The sequence below is a fragment of the Schistocerca cancellata genome, chromosome 11 (genome assembly GCF_023864275.1).
Source record: "Schistocerca cancellata isolate TAMUIC-IGC-003103 chromosome 11, iqSchCanc2.1, whole genome shotgun sequence".
NCBI lineage: Eukaryota > Metazoa > Arthropoda > Insecta > Orthoptera > Acrididae > Schistocerca > Schistocerca cancellata.
In genome coordinates this window covers 49,623,718-49,643,932 of record NC_064636.1, presented here as the reverse complement: position 1 = coordinate 49,643,932, position 20,215 = coordinate 49,623,718, and the positions used below count along the sequence as shown (strand labels likewise).

General features: G+C 44.2%; 1 protein-coding gene across 1 annotated transcript in view; it reads left to right on the top strand.

The window, feature by feature from the left end:
- Positions 1-20,215, top strand: part of LOC126108950 (mucin-5AC-like) — a 329,782-nt gene that overhangs the window by 640 nt on the left and 308,927 nt on the right. The gene's annotated exons all lie outside the window — the stretch shown is intronic.

Sequence of the window (20,215 nt, the reverse complement as noted above, 5' to 3'; positions counted from 1 at the left end):
GGTGTTTGATGAAAACAGTGATTAGTAACAAGTTTTGCGAGCTAAATTCGGCGCTTTGAAACTACGACACTTCGGAGGAGACTCTGCTATATAATCACATTTTGGCGACCACTTTGTTCTCAAGATTTGGATATTGGGGAGATACCATTGTAGGAATTAATTTTTTTTCCAGTTGACGAGTATATCGCCTTTTAGTATTTTATCCATCCTCAGCAACTGTAGTTCTATATATCGACATCATCAGCAACCAGTTGTGTAAAAGAAATTTAATTTCTTTACCGATTTTGGGTACTTAGTGCCCTTCTTCAGAAAGTTATACCAATCGCATTATTTGGAAGTGTCAACAATAGCATGTATACAGCTAAATGCCGTCGTCAAATGGTTCATAGTGCTTGTATGTTGCTTTTTAATCGCATTTTGGCGACCATATTCTTCTTCAGATTTGGATATTGGGGAGATACCATTTTAAGAATTTTTTTTTTCGTTCCAGTTGATCATTTTATCCATCCTCAGAAACCGTAGTTGGGTACATCTACATCATTAGAACCAGTTGTATAAAAGAAATATAATTTCTTAACCGGTTTCAGGTACTTAGTGCCCTTCTTCAGAAACTTATACCTATCACATTATTTGCAAGTGTCAAAAATAACATGCATACCGTTAAGTGCCATCGCCATATAGTTCATAGTGCTTGTATGTCGTTGTTTGGCTTCTTTATATCACATTTGTACAGGCATATGAACCACATGCTGTATGCACATTATTGTTGAGACCCGTAAATACTGCGATAATTATAACATTCTGAAGAAGGTCGCTAAGTGCCTGAAACAGATGAAGATAATTAAATTTGTTTTCTACAACTAGTTGCTGATTATTTCGATATACATGCTAGATTTCATCTCACTCGCTCCATCCAGTTCCAAGCAGCATCTGCCTGTTCAACTTCATCAACTGTACCTCTGGCTGCTGCTGCATCCAAGCATCAAAAGCGATTACAGACTTTTATGTATAATCACCGTAGAGGTGCTAAAATAATTTTTTTATTCTTCAGGTAGTTTCGATATATGTCGTAATCTGAAAGTCTTTAGTGTATTAAAAAGAAACTAAAACAGACTTCCAGATGGTAACGTACTGCATAAACTACGGAAAAGCAGAGATTTTATCAGAATTCCGGTCGTTGTGGAGGGTGTGGAGAAAAATATGGAAACACAAACCACAATGCATTACCGTGGTCAATACGGTGTAGGAAAACCGTTGGCATTCAAAACAGCATCCAATCGTCTACATCTACATCTACATCTACATACATACTCCGCAATCCACCATACGGTGTATGGCGGAGGGTACCTCGTACCACAACTAGCATCTTCTCTCCCTGTTCCACTCCTAAACAGAACGAGGGAAAAATGACTGCCTATATGCCTCTGTACGAGCCCTAGTCTCTCTTATCAGCCTCAAATGCTGGTTCTCTAAATTTCCTCAGTATCGATTCACGAAAAGAGCGCCCCCTTTCCTCTAGAGACTCCCACCCGAGTTCCTGAAGCATTTCCGTAACGCTCGCGTGATGATCAGACCTACCAGTAACAAATCTAGCAGCCCGCCTCTGAATTGCTGCTATGTCCTCCCTCAATCCGACATGATAGGGATCCCAAACGCTCGAGCAGTACTCGAGAATTGGTCATATTAGTGTTTTATAAGCGGTCTCCTTTACAGATGAACCACATCTTCCCAAAATTGTACCAATGAACCGTAGGCGACTATCCGCCTTCCCCACAACTGCCATTACATACTTGTCCCACTTCATATCGCTCTGCAATGTTACGTCCAAATATTTAATCGACGTGACTGTGTCAAGCGGTACACTACTAATGGATTATTCAAACATTGCAGGATTCTTTTTCCTATTCATCTGCATTAATTTACATTTATCTATATTTAGAGTTAGCTGCCATTCTTTACACCAATCACAAATCCCGTCCAAGTCATCTTGTATCCTCCTACAGTCACTGAACGACGACACCTTCCCGTACACCACAGCATCATCAGCAAACAGCCGCACATTGCTACTACGGTACGGTACGGATGAACACGTGTATGGTGTTCAAGGGAATCTATACCATTATTCCTGCAAAATAGCGGCACTCTGAGATAACTGTTGCGGAAGTGGGTAGCGATCACGCTTCAAAGTAGGCCCTAAAGGTTCAGTAATAAAGAGATTTGATAACTGTGGTGCCTAGGCTAGATGCGACAATTCATCCTCGTGCATAGTCCTGGACTATGCGAGCTGTATGAACAGGAGACGCAGCATAACCATTGGAGAAAAAAAAAACATTGTCCCATGGGATAGATCTGATCAGCCAGAATGGTCACATAAACCTCGGCGGTAATGCAGGGTAACCATCAGCCACGGTGTGGCTGCTAAAATCATCACCGAATCCACACCACGTTTCACTCTTCGGACGTAAACACGTTTTCTTGTTACGGGCATTTGCATCACTGATGTGTGATGTGTAGTTTTGGAATCCCACCAAAAAATAAAAAAAAATAAAATAAAAAAAAAAGTTCAAATGGCTCTGAGCACTATGGGACTTAACTTCTAAGATCATCAGTCCCCTTGAACTTAGAACTACTTAAACCTAGCTAACCTAAGGACTTCGCACACATCCATGCCCGAGGCAGGGTTCGAACCTGCGACCGTAGCGGTCCTGCGGTTCCAGACTGTAGCGCCTAGAACCGCACGGCCACGACGGCCGGCAAGGAATCTCAGCTCGTTCTGGAATTCTCTGCCTCTGGACCTCCCTTCGTGTGGTTTTGATGCTGACAAGTTTCGCGAGTCCGACAATCAGTTCTGCAGTGACTTAGTGACTTTTACAACTGTCGTCCTCTTATTTTTAGTCACAATCTTCTTCAGTGACCGTCTGTCACGGCCACTCAGCACACACTTTCTCCCGCGTTGAGACTTTACAGATGATGCTTTTACGCTTTCCCTCTATGGTGTATAAATGTTCTGTATGGTGTCTCTCGAAACAATAAACACTTCAGCTACTTTGATTACGTAAGCACCCACTATAGGCACCAATAATTTGCCCACTTTCGAATTCACTTAGCTCTGACCTAATGCACTCACAAAAAAAAATGTTCAAATGTGTGTGAAATCTGATGGGACTTAACTGCTAAGGTCATCAGTCCCTAAGCCTACACGCTACTTAACCTAAATTATCCTAAGGACAAACTCACACACCCACGCCCGAGGGAGAACTCGAACCTCCGCCGGGACCAGCCGCGCAGTCCATGACTGCAGCGCCTAGACCGCTCGCCTAATCCCAATGCACTCACAACTACAGAGAACACTATTCTGACCATTCCTGACATTTGCAACGTGTTGAGGACACTGCGCAGGTGTTGTTCGTGGTCGAATACAACGGCGCAACCTGTAGTCTTCGCTAGCATCGATATTTATGTTCCATCATTAATTTCTCGCGGTATTTTCATATCTTTGTACAACCCCTGTACATAAAAATGTCTGTCGTAAGAGCTATTTAAAGAACATTGATTCTAGTAAGTAGTCTCTGGCAGTTAAACTCAGTGCTTCGAAATACCAATAGCTCAGTGGGAACGATGAATTTTGAATGTTTGTTCCTCTCTCTCCTCTCCTTCCGAACAGGCCATGATGGCCCAACGGTACCGACCGGCCGCCGTGTCACCCTCAGCCCATAGGCGTCACTGGATGCGGATATGGAGTCGCATGTGGTCAGCACACCGCTCTCCCGGCCGTATGCCAATTTACCAGACCGGAGCCGCTACTTCTCAATCAAGTGGCTCCTCAGTTTGCCTCACAAGGGCTAAGTGCACTCAGCTTGCCAACAGCGCTCGGCAGACCGGATGGTCACCCATCCATGTGTTAGCCCAGCCCGACAGTCCTTAACTTTGGTGATTTGACGGGAACCGGTATTACCACTGCGGCAAGGCCGTTGGCTTTAAATTTCTTTTAGGCCACAATATTCTGCATCAGACACAATTACGCTGCAGATAAAGATTCAAGAACATGATTTTTTTTTTCTTTCCGAATCCCGAGTATCATGCCAGATTTTTACCTCACTCACGCTATTCAACTCTCAACACTGACGCTCTGTCTGTTCAACTTCGCTCACTGTAGATTAGATTAGATTAGATTTACTTTCATTCCAATTGATCCGTAGTGAGGAGGTCCTCCAGTATGTGGAACATGTCAGAAAAACAACAATACATGACAAATATTTACAACTAAAACAAATAAGCTAATGTACCATTCCACAGGTCCCAAGTGGAATGATCGTCATATTTTAATGAACACTAAGAGTCATTTTACAAATACTAATGCACTGAATTTAAAATAAAAAAGTTTTTTATTTATTTATAAGGTAATAAACATGTAATACAACTACTGAAATACTTATTTACAATGAACACATTACTGCACTGAAATGGTGCAGAAGTTAGATTATACTTACACACAACCACACACACACACAGACACACAAATTTTCAGTGAACACATTACTGCACTGAAATTGTGCAGAAGTTATATACTTATATACAATTCAGTTGGTTTTACTAAGAAATTCATCAATGGAGTAGAAGGAGTTGGCCACCAATAAATCCTTTAGGCTTCTCTTAAACTGAATTTCATTGGTTGTTAAGCTTTTTATGGCTGCTGGCAAGTTATTGAAAATGTGTGTTCCTGAATAATGCACACCTTTTTGTACAAGACTAAGTGACTTTAAATCCTTGTGAAGATTATTCTTATGTCTAGTATTGATTCCATGAATTGAGCTGTTGGTTTGAAAAAGTGATATATTTTTAATGACAAATTTCATTAAGGAATAAATATATTGGGAAGCTGTAGTTAGTATCCCTAGTTCCCTAAACAGGCTTCTGCAGGATGTTCTTGAGTTCACACCACATATAATTCTTACTGCACGTTTTTGTGCCCGGAAAACTTTAGCTTGGCTTGATGAATTACCCCAAAAAATAATCCCATATGACACTATGGAATGAAAGTAAGCATAGTATGCCAGCTTTTTCATTTTTATATCCCCTATGTCTGACAAAATTCGCATTGCAAACAGAGATTTGTTAAGACGCTTCAGCAGTCTTGTGGTGTGCTCCTCCCAGTTGAATTTATTATCAAGCTGTAATCCCAAGAATTTAACAAGTTAAGACAATGGTGATGTAAAAAAAGTAATCAGCTCTCCGAATTTAATTCACACTTATTTTTTATTACTTTTGTTGCAACATCACTTCACAATGTAAAACATACTTGAAAATATCTTCCTCACTGTTAAAGTTCACATTTCATAAACTGACTTTTCAACATGACGACCAAGACTTGACTCTCTAATTAACGCTTACGCGCCCAAAAATCAGAGTTACAAGTACGTCAAAGATCATAGTGACAAAAGAAAGAATACACATAAGAATAATGTCATTGCAATATAAACGTATCGATGTATCAAAGTACTTCTACATTAATGAAATCAAATCTGAATGTTGTCACAGAAATATGTAAACTATTTTACAGAAACACAGTAGAATACTGCTGGTATCGAGAGGTTGACGTGAAGTACCGTAATGGTTAGGTAACTCAAGTACCATTACAACCTGCAACTGACGCTATGGCCAGATGCAAAAGCAAATTTTGTGTATAACACTAAACCATTGCTAAAATCGTTTTCTGGTAGCATGTTACCATCTTACAGATTTTCTACATTTCTTTATTTTTGAAACTCCAGAATCTCCAATGTGGTGACATACAATCTGAATCGATTGCATAAAAACACACACCTTAGCAGGCTTATGGTGGCTGAATAAAAAAAATGTCATTAATGAAAGCTGCTTAAGAAAGATTGAGAGACGTGTCTTGTTTGTGGAACCTAAACTCGGCGCTCCGAAACTGCAAAACTTCGGTGGACTATTTGTGTTTTAATCGCATTTTAGGCACGATGTTGTGTACCAGATGCAAATGATGTGGGGATACAGTTTCAAGGATTGTATTTTTTCGTCTTTTCACGCTACAGTTTACGTCACTTGCTCTATTCAGCTCTAATTCACCTTCAGACTGCCAGTTCAACTTCATCTGCTATAGATGGCACAACTGTGGTAGCACCGATTGTGCTTTCTGACCTCTTTATGTTTAATCATCATAAAGCTGCTGAAATATTTATTATTCTTCAGCTAATCTCGACGTATTTCATAATCCGTCAGACTTTAGAATTCCAAAATAAAAAATGAAAGTAAAAATTAAAAAATTTTGGAAGAAAATGTCATGTCACCTAAACTAGTTATGCAATAACAAATACACTCCTGGAAATGGAAAAAAGAACACATTGACACCGGTGTGTCAGACCCACCATACTTGCTCCGGAGACTGCGAGAGGGCTGTACAAGCAATGATCACACGCACGGCACAGCGGACACACCAGGAACCGCGGTGTTGGCCGTCGAATGGCGCTAGCTGCGCAGCATTTGTGCACCGCCGCCGTCAGTGTCAGCCAGTTTGCTGTGGCTCCATCGCAGTCTTTAACACTGGTAGCATGCCGCGACAGCGTGGACGTGAACCGTATGTGCAGTTGACGGACTTTGAGCGAGGGCGTATAGTGGGCATGCGGGAGGCCGGGTGGACGTACCGCCGAATTGCTCAACACGTGGGGCGTGAGGTCTCCACAGTACATCGATGTTGTCGCCAGTGGTCGGCGGAAGGTGCAAGTGCCCGTCGACCTGGGACCGGACCGCAGCGACGCACGGATGCACGCCAAGACCGTAGGATCCTACGCAGTGCCGTAGGGGACCGCACCGCCACTTCCCAGCAAATTAGGGACACTGTTGCTCCTGGGGTATCGGCGAGGACCATTTGCAACCGTCTCCATGAAGCTGGACTACGGTCCCGCACACCGTTAGGCCGTCTTCCGCTCACGCCCCAACATCGTGCAGCCCGCCTCCAGTGGTGTCGCGACAGGCGTGAATGGAGGGACGAATGGAGACGTGTCGTCTTCAGCGATGAGAGTCGCTTCTGCCTTGGTGCCAATGATGGTCGTATGTGTGTTTGGCGCCGTGCAGGTGAGCGCCACAATCAGGACTGCATACGACCGAGGCACACAGGGCCAACACCCGGCATCATGGTGTGGGGAGCGATCTCCTACACTGGCCGTACACCACTGGTGATCGTCGAGGGGACACTGAATAGTGCACGGTACATCCAAACCATCATCGAACCCACCGTTCTACCATTCCTAGACCGGCAAGGGAACTTGCTGTTCCAACAGGACAATGCACGTCCGCATGTATCCCGTGCCACCCAACGTGCTCTAGAAGGTGTAAGTCAACTACCCTGGCCAGCAAGATCTCCAGATCTGTCCCCCATTGAGCATGTTTGGGACTGGATGAAGCGTCGTCTCACGCGGTCTGCACGTCCAGCACAAACGCTGGTCCAACTGAGGCGCCAGGTGGAAATGGCATGGCAAGCCGTTCCACAGGACTACATCCAGCATCTCTACGATCGTCTCCATGGAAGAATAGCAGCCTGCATTGCTGCGAAAGGTGGATATACACTGTACTAGTGCCGACATTGTGCATGCTCTGTTGCCTGTCTCTATGTGCCTGTGGTTCTGTCAGTGTGATCATGTGATGTATCTGACCCCAGGAATGTGTCAATAAAGTTTCCCCTTCCTGGGACAATGAATTCATGGTGTTCTTATTTCAATTTCCAGGAGTGTATTTTGGCTGCCTTGTGATGGTTAGCGAAAGCCGTTTAAAGAAGATTGTGATTAATACTTACATTTCAAGAACCTAACTCAGCATTTCGAAATTACGGTACTTAGACTCTGCTTTTAAATCGCATGTTAGCCACGATATTCTCTACAGCAGATGATTACTGATCTCCACACAATGCGGCAAGATACTGTTTAACACTAGAAATACGAAAGTGAGTTCTTGGACAAGAATACTAATCACAGATGTTTTTTCAGACAAACCAAGAGAATTAAAGTATAAAGTAGGAGGTAAAAACTGAGAAACTGGAGAAAGATAGCCCAAAGACTTTTTATGTTATATTTGATATTATCCAGACATTGTGGGACGACATTCGCGGCTGTACGTGAAGTAACATATAGCTCCAGCTAGCTGTGACTTGTACAAGTCGCTGTAGTCTCATAAAGCAGTTACGAGCGATTTTAAGCCTTTCTCCAGATGAGGCATCAAAACATGTGGATACGTCAGGTGGTTTTGAAATGGCTGGAAATGGGTTCACGGAAACAGTCTTAACATTTCACAAGTGGCTTATAATGGTTGGAGCTGCCTATAGTTTTATTTCACGTTTTACTTGCATTTCTATGGTTTCTGAACACAATACGTGTATCGTGGAACGATAATAGTAAAGATTTGGATCTAAGAAATGAGTCTTTCGATACTTCATTTTTTTATTGAATTACCGCAGAAAAATATAGAAAACATCTTTCGCGATCTTTTTTGTTTGTTTCATAATTTATAATTCTGTTTTATCTTTTCCACTTCTAACTACTTGCTTTATAGTTTTATTCTCATGCTTTATTGGAGTGGATAGTATCTTGAAAAGGGGTATGAGATGAACATCAACAAAAGTAAAACACAGGTGACAGAGTGTATGGGAATTAAATCAGACAGTGCTGAGGGAATTAGATTAGGAAATGAGACACGAAAAATAGTAGATGAGTTTTGCTATTTGCGCAGCAAAATAACTGATGATGAAGTAGAGAGGGTATGAAAGGTTTATAAAGGCTACAGCAAAAAAAAGCATTTCTGGAAAGAAGAAATTTGTTAACATTGCATATAAATTTAAGTGTTAGTAGGTCTTTTCTATTTGTCTGGAGTGTAGCCTTTTCGGAAGTGAGATATTGACGATAAGCAATTCAGACAAGGTGAGAACAGAAGCTTTTGGATTTAAGATAATTGTCATTTATTGTTCTGTCTCAGTTGCACTTTTTTAATTAGGTTTCATGTTTCGATCCTTATGGATCATTTTCAGATCTAAGTAGTTGCGTTACCAACTCGTCTTGTCTACTCAGGGGCACTTATCAGTGTACCACTTAGGTCGTGAAGATGATCCAGAGGGTTTCGAAACATGTAAGCTAATTAAAAACGTGCAATTGAGACGCAAAAATAAATGAAAATTATCATAAATATCGAGGCAGTCGATGAATCTCTCAAGACAATTACATCAGCTACAGCGAACTTTTGAAATGTGGTGCTACGAATCAGTAGTGAAGATTAGATTGTTAGGTCGAATAACTGATAAGACGCTGCTGCTTCGAATTGGGAAGAAAAGAAATTTATTGCGCAATTTGTGTGAAAGAAGCTATCGGTTGATAGGACACATCCTGAGGCTTCATGCATTCAACAGTTTGGTGATGGAATGAAGTGGGAATGGTTGTGCATTGATGAAGAGACGAGCTGCATCAAACAAGTCTTTGGACGGAAGAGCACTACAACAACAATCTCAAAACTGGCTGTATTTGCCATTCCTTCCCCTAACTCATCTTTGTGTTCCCATTGTTTTTCTTACTTCATTTATATCGCCATCAGTTTTATACAAAACTTCTTCAATTTCGCTTTTTTTCATTATAGTGATTAATAACAGCTTGTAATCGTTTTTTCCTGTTTTAGTTACCTATTTTCTGTTATTAGCGACAACTACTTGTTATTCGAAGTTTTATTTACGACTTAACGTCGAAATTTTATCTCGGAAATGGTTGTGGTAGAAATTATGGGTGATTTTGCCTGTTCATCTTCATCTTTTGCACTTCTTACTGGCGCTCCATTCGCTGTACTCACAGGCAGTACCTATCGCTGAGACTCGATACGCAATTGCTCAATAGTGAAAATTCTTCAGCGTTTTGTAGTCAAGAGTGGTACTTCGAAACTGAGGGGCTTTAGTAGAATCTGAGATTTTGTGTCGCAATTTAACGACGACATTTTTCAACAAATGCAGCTGGTAATGGCATAAATGAATTTGCTTTAATGGCTCTACGATACGTGGAATTTATATTCGGCCGGCCGGTGTGGCCGTGCGGTTTAAAGGCGCTTCAGTCTGGAACCGCGTGACCGCTACGGTCGCAGGCTCGAATCCTGCGTCGGGCATGGATGTGTGTGATGTCCTTAGGTTAGTTAGGTTTAAGTAGTTCTAAGTTCTAGGCGACTGATGACCTCAGAAGTTAAGTCGGATAGTGCTCAGAGCCATTTTGAGCCAATTTATATTCTTCACCGTACGTAATAGACAGTTCACATTCCTGTTATTAGTTTTAAGTAGCTGCGATACTGTAACGAATGTTAAGTGTATAGTACTTAGGAAATGAAGCATCTAATTGTCTCCCTTCTTTAGAGTATGAACAGAGAACTATGTATAATGCATAGGCGTACATTGTCAGCATAAACGTACAGGGTGTTTGGAAGTATCTTTGCTATACATTGGACAGCCGTTTTGTACTTGAGACTGCATGTGTACGTGTCGAGAGAAAAAGTTGATGTTCGTGAGATTCTTATGGTTCGATTTTAAATACGTAGCGTACTTAACTTGCATTCTGCTTGGTTTTCCCACATGCGTTACAAACTTTCTGTTCCTACTTGATAAAGCTCGTGTTAATGTTGTGGGCAGATGGAAAAGTTCGTATGTTGCCACATGCTGCATGGATGTTATCTCAGTGTAAATGCATGACTGTATCCTGTGTTAAATTAATGACTCCGGCATCTGATGTGTTTCATAATTTCTTTTTTTTTAAGTATATTTTCCTAACTGTGTTTAGCTGCTTGATAATGACTAAAAACTGGTAATTGCTCAACAGCAAACAAAGTGGAAATGGCACAGTGCATTATGGGCAATGTTGTGTTTCGAGAAATGTTAGGCTGATGCATAAGTTCGCAGTGTTTTTGTTTTGCATGTTGGTATTCCGGTTGCTATGGGTTTATTTGTCAAGTGTCATTTTTTATATGTAGTTCTCTTTTGCAGTTTGAAATAAGTTTCCTTTAATTTACGTCTATGGTCACAAACTTTTTGTTAACAGATTACCAAACCGGTAATCTGTTACCAAAACGTTTGTGACCATAGACATAAATTGAAGGAAACTTATTGCGTATACGGGTCACTGTTTTATTCGCGACAATGTACTACTTAAACCTAACTACCCTAAGGACATCACACACATCCATGCCCGAGGCAGGATTCCAACTTGCGACCGTAGCAGTCGCGCGGTTCCGGACAGTAGCGCCTAGAACCGCTCGGCCACCGCGGACGGTTCATTGACACGAGCTTTATCAAGTAGGAACAGAAAGTTTGTTATACATGAGGTAGAACCAAACAGAATACAAGTTAAGTACGCTACGTATTTAACATCCAACCTTCAAAGAACTTCCTTTCCGCACGAAAATGGGCTCCCGAACATGGCCCGACAGTGTCTTCGCCTCAAAACCACATAGTTTCTTGAGTCACGGAAACAAGAAATTACCGCAGCGTTTGCAGACGGTTGTAAATAGTGGAGAAGAATATACAGGGTGTTTCAAAATGAGTATACTGGTTTTAAGGCTGTGCAGAATTTATGGCACTCAACATAGAATTATAAATAGTACATCAAATGAAAGAGCAGCTCAGACAGTTTTGTCTGTATACCTACGTGAAGAGCGTCGAACGACCAACAGTGACTGAAGAACGTGTGGGAGTCTTTCTTGCCCAGCCCCAACAAATCAGTTCGGAAGATTAGCCGTGAATTAGCAGTTCCAGTCACGTCTTTGAGGAGACTTTTAAGAAGACACTTATAACTACTTCCTTATCATTTGCAGTTGTTACAAACTCTAAGACCTAACGGTTTACGTGCGAGCTTTACAAACGAAGCGTTGCTGCAAGACGATGAAGATTTTCTGGACCACGTCATCTACAGTGATGAATCGACATTTCATCTAAGTAGAAACGTCAACACACATAATGATTTGCTGACCTCCATATGCGTACACTATGTGTGTCCCCATTTCTGCTTAGGTGAAATGTCGATTCGTCACTGCAGATGACATGGTCCAGAAAATCTTCATCGTCATGGAGCAAGTTTCGTTTGTAAAGTTCGCACGTAAATCGTTAGGCCTTAGAGTTTGTAACAACTGCAGATGATAAGGAAGTAGTTGTGTCTTCTTAAAAGTCTCCTTAAAGACGTCATTGGAACTGCTAATTCACGACTGGTCTTCCGAGCTGATTTCGTGGGGCTGGGCATGAAAGGCTCTCACTCGTTCAACATGTTCTTCAGTCACTCTTGATCGTTCCACGCTCTACAGTTGAAACGTCCCACTTTAAATTTTATAAACGACAGTACTGGTATACTGGTTACGTTATTTGATAGAAAGACTGCTGAGAAAAACTCAACGTCCTCAGACAGTTTTCTCTTTACTTACTCTGATCATCAATAAACTGACACACAATATTTTAGCGCAACGCAATCTGGCTTTCAAAAATCCCCTGACTAACAGTAACCTATATCTTTCATGAATCACTTACCTCACAAAAATCTTCGTTAATCGAACTACTGTAATAAAGCGAGCGCCAATACTGCCAGCTAAATAAAAGATTCTAACTACTGAAGGCACTAACTACTGATAGGCATAGTTAGCAAATGAAAGATTTTGATAGAGAACAAACAATATATTTACCTTAATAATGTTCGAAAGTCATCAAATATATATCTATTAATTCATGACATCCATCTTTACAAATTTCCTTTTTCTAGCGGATATACGTCCAGGTTGTCCGCTTATAGCAACCTCTCAAAACTCTGCCATCTCTCTCCCCACATCCACCACTGCTGGCGGCTCACCTTCAACTGCGCAACGCTACGCGCTGTTCACATCCAACTGCCCAACACTACACTTGTGGATATTTCAACAATGACTCCAACCAGCCACAGACCGCACACAGCACAGTCAGAGATTTTCATACAGAGCGCTACATGGCGTTACCAACATAAAAACCTAAACAGCCTACTTACACACTTTACGCGTACGTATACAAACAAAACTGTTTGAGCTGCTCTAATTTCATGTACGAGGGCAGTTCAATAAGTAATTCAACACATTTTTTTCTGAAACAGGGGTTGTTTTATTCAGCATTGAAATACACCAGGTTATTCCCCAATCTTTTAGCTACACAACACTATTTTTCAACGTAATCTCCATTCAATGCTACGGCCTTACGCCACCTTGAAATGAGGGCCTGTATGCCTGCACGGTACCATTCCACTGGTCGATGTCGGAGCCAACGTCGTACTGCATCAATAACTTCTTCATCATCCGCGTAGTGCCTCCCACGGATTGCGTCCTTCATTGGGCCAAACATATGGAAATCCGACGGTGCGAGATCGGGGCTGTAGGGTGCATGAGGAAGAACAGTCCACTTAAGTTTTGTGAGCTCCTCTCGGGTGCGAAGACGTGTGAGGTCTTGCGTTGTCATGAAGAAGGAGAAGTTCTTTCAGATTTTTGTGCCTACGAACACGCTGAAGTCGTTTCTTCAATTTCCGAAGAGTAGCACAATACACTTCAGAGTTGATCGTTTGACCATGGGGAAGGACATCGAACAGAATAACCCCTTCAGCGTCCCAGAAGACTGTAACCATGACTTTACCGGCTGAGGGTATGTCTTTAAACTTTTTCTCGGTAGGGGAGTTGGTGTGGCGCCACTCCATTGATTGCCGTTTCGTTTCAGGTTCGAAGTGATGAACCCATGTTTCATCGCCTGTAACAATCTTTGACAAGAAATTGTCACCCTCAGCCACATGACGAGCAAGCAATTCCGCACAGATGGTTCTCCTTTGCTCTTTATGATGTTCGGTTAGACAACGAGGGACCCAGCGGGAACAAACCTTTGAATATCCCAACTGGTGAACAATTGTGACAGCAATTGTGACAGAGATGTCAAGTTGAGCACTGAGTTGTTTGATGGTGATCCGTCGATCATCTCGAACGAGTGTGTTCGCACGCTCCGCCATTGCAGGAGTCACAGCTGTGCACGGCCGGCCCGCACGCGGGAGATCAGACAGTCTTGCTTGACCTTGCGGCGATGATGACACACGCTTTGCCCAACGTCTCACCGTGCTTTTGTCCACTGCCAGATCACCGTAGACATTCTGCAAGCGCCTATGAATATCTGAGATGCCCTGGTTTTCCGCCAAAAGAAACTCGATCACTGCCCGTTGTTTGCAACGCACATCCGTTACAGACGCCATTTTAACAGCTCCGTACAGCGCTGCCACCTGTCGGAAGTCAATGAAACTATACCAGACGAAGCGGGAATGTTTGAAAATATTCCACAAGAAAATTCCGGTTTTTTCAACCAAAATTGGCCGAGAAAAAAAAAAGTGTTGCATTACTTATTGAACTGCCCTCGTACTATTTTATAATTTTAAGTTGAATGCAATAAATTCTGCACAGCCTTAAAAGCCGTACAGTCATTTCGAAACACTCTGTATTATTGACAAATAAAGTCCGTGTTATGTGTAGCTGTCGTGTTTATTGAACTTGTGGAAAAACGCTACGAACGTATTCACCAACCCGATATGTCTAGGCTGTGGACCCGGTGCTAACAAAACTAAAGACGAGAACTTCACGTGTAGCCCCCGGCCTTCTCTATCACCCACCACATACACCTTCCGCCGGCTTCCAGCTTCCAGCGTGGAACTGGAATTACTGTACTGCAGCTACGAGCTAGCCAGGAGCGCCTGCACGTTTGACCTTTTGGTCGTCGTACGGCGGAGCACCTAAGCTCGCCTTGAACTTTGTGTCTCCGACGAAAGAGATCCTTTCCAAGCACACTTATCTCCAACATTCTCTCTCCTGGCATTTTATTTTCCCGCAGGAAAGGGGAGGGCTGGGTTGCGGTGGGGGCAGGGAGGAGCTCGCTTTGTTTTGACTTTTTTTTCCCGCCAGACCGTCCTTCGTATTAGGTATGCCAAGCACTTCCCCGTACGTGGCGTGCGACAGACGCAGCGGTGCCTTCCCGAGAACGGCCGTTTCTCCTGGGGGCATTCGGTGGCGATGAAACCACAGGGCACTCCCTCAGAGGTGCAAACACCGTTCTGGGACGGAAACGGGTTGACAGAACGGAAATTGCTACAATATCCCTGATGCGACCCATCGTAGAATATTGTTCAAGCCTGTGCGGGAAACGTACAAGCCGGCCGCTGTAGCCGAGCGGTCCTAGGCGCTTCAGTCCGGAACCGCGTTGCTCCTACGGTCGCAGGTTCGAATCCTGCCTTGGGAATGGATGTCCGCCGCTTGTGGTCTCGCGGTAGCGTTCTCGCTTCCCGAGCACGGCGTCCCGGGTTCGATTCCCGGCGGGGTCAGGGATTTTCACCTGCCTCGAGATGACTGGGTGTTTGTGTTGTCCTCATCATTTCATCATCATCCAGGAAAGTGGCGTAATTGGACTGCGCAAAGGTTGGGAAATTGTACGGGCGCTGATAACCGCGCTGTTGAGCGCCCCACAAACCAAACATCATCATCATCATCATCATCATTGGGAATGGATGTCTGTGATGTCCTTAGGTTACTTAGGTATACGTAGTTCTAAGTCTAGGGGACTGATGACGTCCGATGTTACGTCCCCCAGTGCTCAGAGCCATTTGAACCATTTGACTCGTACGAGTCGGCCGTTGTGGCCGAACGGTTCTAGGCGCTTCAGTCCGGAACCGCGCTACTGCTACGGTCGCAGGTTCGAATCCTGCCTTGGGCATGGATGTGTGTGATGTCCTTAGGTTAGTTACGTTTAAGTAGTTCTAAGTCTAGGGGACTGATTATCTCAGATCTTACGTCCCATAGTGCTTAGAGCCATTTGAACCATTTGACACGTACGAAATTAGACAAAGATGGGATAATGATTGTATGAGGGAAGGTAGGAAGGAAGGAAGGAAGATTAGGAGTTAACGTACCGTCGACATCGAGGTCATTAGAGACGAAACACACGCTCGGATCGTATCAAGGATGGGGAAGGAAATCGGCCGTGAGCTTTCAAACGAACCATCTCGGCGTTGGCCTGGAGCGATGTAGGGAAATCACGGAGAACTGAAATCAGAATTTCTTTAAAGACAGTACCGCATTAGAGTTTTTTTTTTGACTATGTGTCTAATAGTGTATTTTAAATACGACAGTAAAAATGGTTCAAATGGCTCTGAGCACTATGGGACTCAACTGCTGTGGTCATAAGTCCCCTAGAACTTAAATCTACTTAAACCTAACTAACCTAAGGACAGCACACAACACCCAGCCATCACGAGGCAGAGAAAATCCCTGACCCCGCCGGGAATCGAACCCGGGAACCCGGGCGTGGGAAGCGAGAACGCTACCGCACGACCACGAGATGCGGGCAAATACGACAGTACGCCGTCTTAGGCACTGTATAACATTAAAACACTGGATAATGGCATTTTAAGCCGAAATCATGATCGTGTAAATGTAACACTGCAAATAAAAAATAACCAATAAAAAAACAGTCTAATGGCGGTACTGACTTTAAAGAAATATATTATAACTGTGACCCCACATTATGATGGCTCTGAGCACTATGGGACTGCTGTGGTCATCAGTCCTCTAGGACTTAGAGCTACTTAAACCTAACTGACATAAGAACATCACACACATCCATGCCCGAGGCAGGATTCGAACCTGCGACCGTAGCGGTCACGCGGTTCCAGACTGTAGCGCCAAGAACCGCACCGCCACTCCGGCCGGCCCACATTATGACAAAAATATGAAATCAGAATAACCAGACGCGCGTTTGAACCGTCATCTTCCCGAATACGAGTCCAGTGTGCTAACCATTGCGCCACCTCGCTCGTTGTACAAACAGTAGTCAAATGAAAACGAGATAGAAGGGAAAAAAACGCAAGTAGACTGTTAGTTAAATGGTTCAAATGGCTCTGAGCACTATGGGACTTAATATCTGAGATCGTCAGTCCCTAGACTTAGAACTACTTAAACCTAACTAACCTAAGGACATCACACACATCCATGCCCGAGGCAGAATTCGAACCTGAGACCGTAACGGTCGCGCGGTTCCAGACTGAAGCGCCTAGAATCGCTCGGCCACACCGGCCGGCTACAGCTTGAAGTGTATAAACTCATAAAAGTGTTCCTGGAACCACTCTGTACCGATTCTGGACGTGTCGGGTGTCGCACTGTCCTGCTGGAATTGCCCAAGTCCGTCGGAATGGACAATGGACATGAATAGATGCAGGTGATCAGACTGGATCCTTACGTACTTGTCATAGTCGTATCTAGATGTATCAGGGTCCCATATCACTGCAACTGCAGCGCCCAATACCATCACAAAGCTTCCATCAGGTTGACGTTGAGGGTCCATGGATTCACAAGGTTGTCTCCATACCTGCACACGTCCATCCGCTTGATACAATTCAAAACGATACTCGTCCGAACAGTCATCAGCAGTCCAATGACGGCAGTCATGGCCCATGCAAGGCGTAAAGCTTTGTATCGTGCAGTCATCGAGTGTACACGAGTGGGTCTTCGGCAATGAAAGCCCATATCGATGATGTTCCGTTGAATGATACGCACGCTGACACTTGTTGATGGCCGAGCATTGAAAACGCTGACACTTGTTGATGGCCGAGCATTGAAATCTGCAGCAATTTGTGGAAGGATTGCACTTCTGTCACGTTGAACGATTCTCTTCAGTCGTCGTTGGTCCTGTTCCTGCAGGATCTTTTTCCGGCCGCAGCGATGTCGGAGATTTCATATTTTACCGTAATTCTGATATTCACGGTACACTCGTGAAATGCTCGTACGGGAAAATCCCCACTTCACCCCTACTCTTCACAGATGCTGTGTCCTATCGCTCATTCGCAGACTATAACGCCACGTTCAAACTCACTCAAATCTTCATAACCTGCCACTGTAGCAGCAGTATCAGCTCTATTAACTGCGGCAGATACTTGTCGTATCGTGGCTGTTTACACATCTCTGTATTTGAATACACATGTCTATACGATGTCTTTGGCGCTTCGGTATAAGGGACCCAAAACTGAACCCTGTGGGACACCGTTCTTGATAAGTCTCCAGTTGGAGGGCTCTGCTGAGTTTTGCAGACTATCTGTACTCTTAATTTCAACCTTCTGCATTCTTCCAGTTGCACATGAGTCAAAATCAAGGAACATTTACAATAAACCGGCCTGGACTATTCTTCGCCTGCCGGCTTGAGTGGCCGAGCCGTTCTAGGCGCTACAGTCTGGAACCACGCGGCCGCTACGGTCGCAGGTTCGAATCCTGCCTCGGGCATGGATGTGTGTGATGTCCTTAGGTTAGTTAGGTTTAAGTAATTCTAAGTTCTAGGGGACTGATGACCTTAGATGTTAAGTCCTGTAGCGCTCAGAGCCTATTCTTCGCCCAATGCTCAGAAATTTGTGGAGCATACCACAGATTTATACCAATTGTAATTGAAAGAACTTCAGTAAATTTATTTATCAAGTGATTAGCTAAGATAATCTAAGGGGTTAGTTAAAAAATATAACACTAGAGTGTCAATCTAAAATAACTAAACAATTAGTGCACCTTGAAACATCAGATGACTGAAAGTAAGTAATGGTCTCGTAAACGAAAACAATAGTAAATTAACGACTACTTCTGATGGGGAAATTAAATCTAAATCCCTCAAATATCTCCTCTCATATGATCATTTGTGCATTGTCCCACTCGTACCACAGTACTTATGCTTATCTCGAAGAATTTCATAGACAAATCCTAATACTGCGTGATAATACTGAACGTGCGAGGGCCGCTGAAATGTTCGGCTGCAGCTGCTGAAGATGTGGCAGGACCGCGAGTTGGAAACGCCAGCGCGGCGGGCGCTAATGTGTTTGTCGGCTGGTCGGAGCGGCGAGGCGAGGAAAATCGGCTGTTTATTCGCGCCGGCCGCGGCAGCCAGGGTTCCCCCGTGTTTTCGAAATACGCCGGCGTGGCTTGCAGCCGGATCGCTTTCTCCCCGCTCTGCTGAGCTGTACTGCGGTCCCCGGTCAGTTTCGACACTGGCCGCTCGCTACAGCGTGTGCTGGACCGCCGCGTGCACGCTGGTCCGTCAGCGCTCCAGTGCCTCCAGCACCGGGTCTCAGCTGGAGGCGGCGATTTTTCTGGCGCAAAGCCGGCGGCACACGGGCCGAACGACGAGCGCGCCGAGTTTCTGACGTCACAGCCTGGATAGCTCGTTGGGGAGTCTTTATAAACGTGCAAAGCGATGTATAGAATAGCAGATACAAAATATGCTGAGCACTGCCCACCGCGACGTTGGATGCCCCCTTTGGCTTTGCGGGCACTTGGCAAGGTATTTCCACGGTATTTCGGCTGGCGATCGTCCAGCCATCTTCAGGTGAGTGTCCGTCACTGTGATGGCCAGCCGAAATATCGTGGCAAGAAGTCAGCTTGATCCTGCTACGATCCCTAAATGCCATCGAACAGTGAACTTGTTTCATTCGATATCAATGAGAACCACGGTAAAACCTAACCTGAAGTGTTCGCATTTACACTACTGGCCATTAAAAATGCTACACCACGATGACGTGCTACAGACGCGAAATTGAACCGACAGGAAGAAGATGCTGTGATATGCAAATGATTAGCTTTTCAGAGCATTCACACAAGGTCGGCGCCGGTGGCGACACCTACAACGTGCTGACATGAGGAAAGTTTCCAACCGATTTCTCATACACAAACAGCAGTCGACCGGCGTTGCCTGGTGGAACGTTGTCGTGATGCCTCGAGTAAGGAGGAGAAATGCGTACCATCACGTTTCCGACTTTGATAAAGGTCGGATTGTAGCCTATCGCAGTTGCGGTTTCCCGTATCGCGACATTGCTGCTCGCGTTGGTCGAGATCCAATGACTGTTGGCAGGAATCGGTGGGTTCAGGAGGATCTCAACGGCTTCGTCCCACTAGCAGTCGAGATGACAGGCATCTTATCCGCATGGCTGTAATGGATCGTGCAGCCACGTCTCGATCCCTGAGTCAACAGATGGGGACATTTGCAAGACAACAACCATCTGCACGAACAGTTCCACGAAGTTTGCAGCAGCATGGAATATCAGCTCGGAGACCGTGGCTGCGGTTACCCTTGACGCTGCTTAACAGACAGGAGTGCCTGCGATGGTGTACTCAACGACAAACCTGGGTGCAC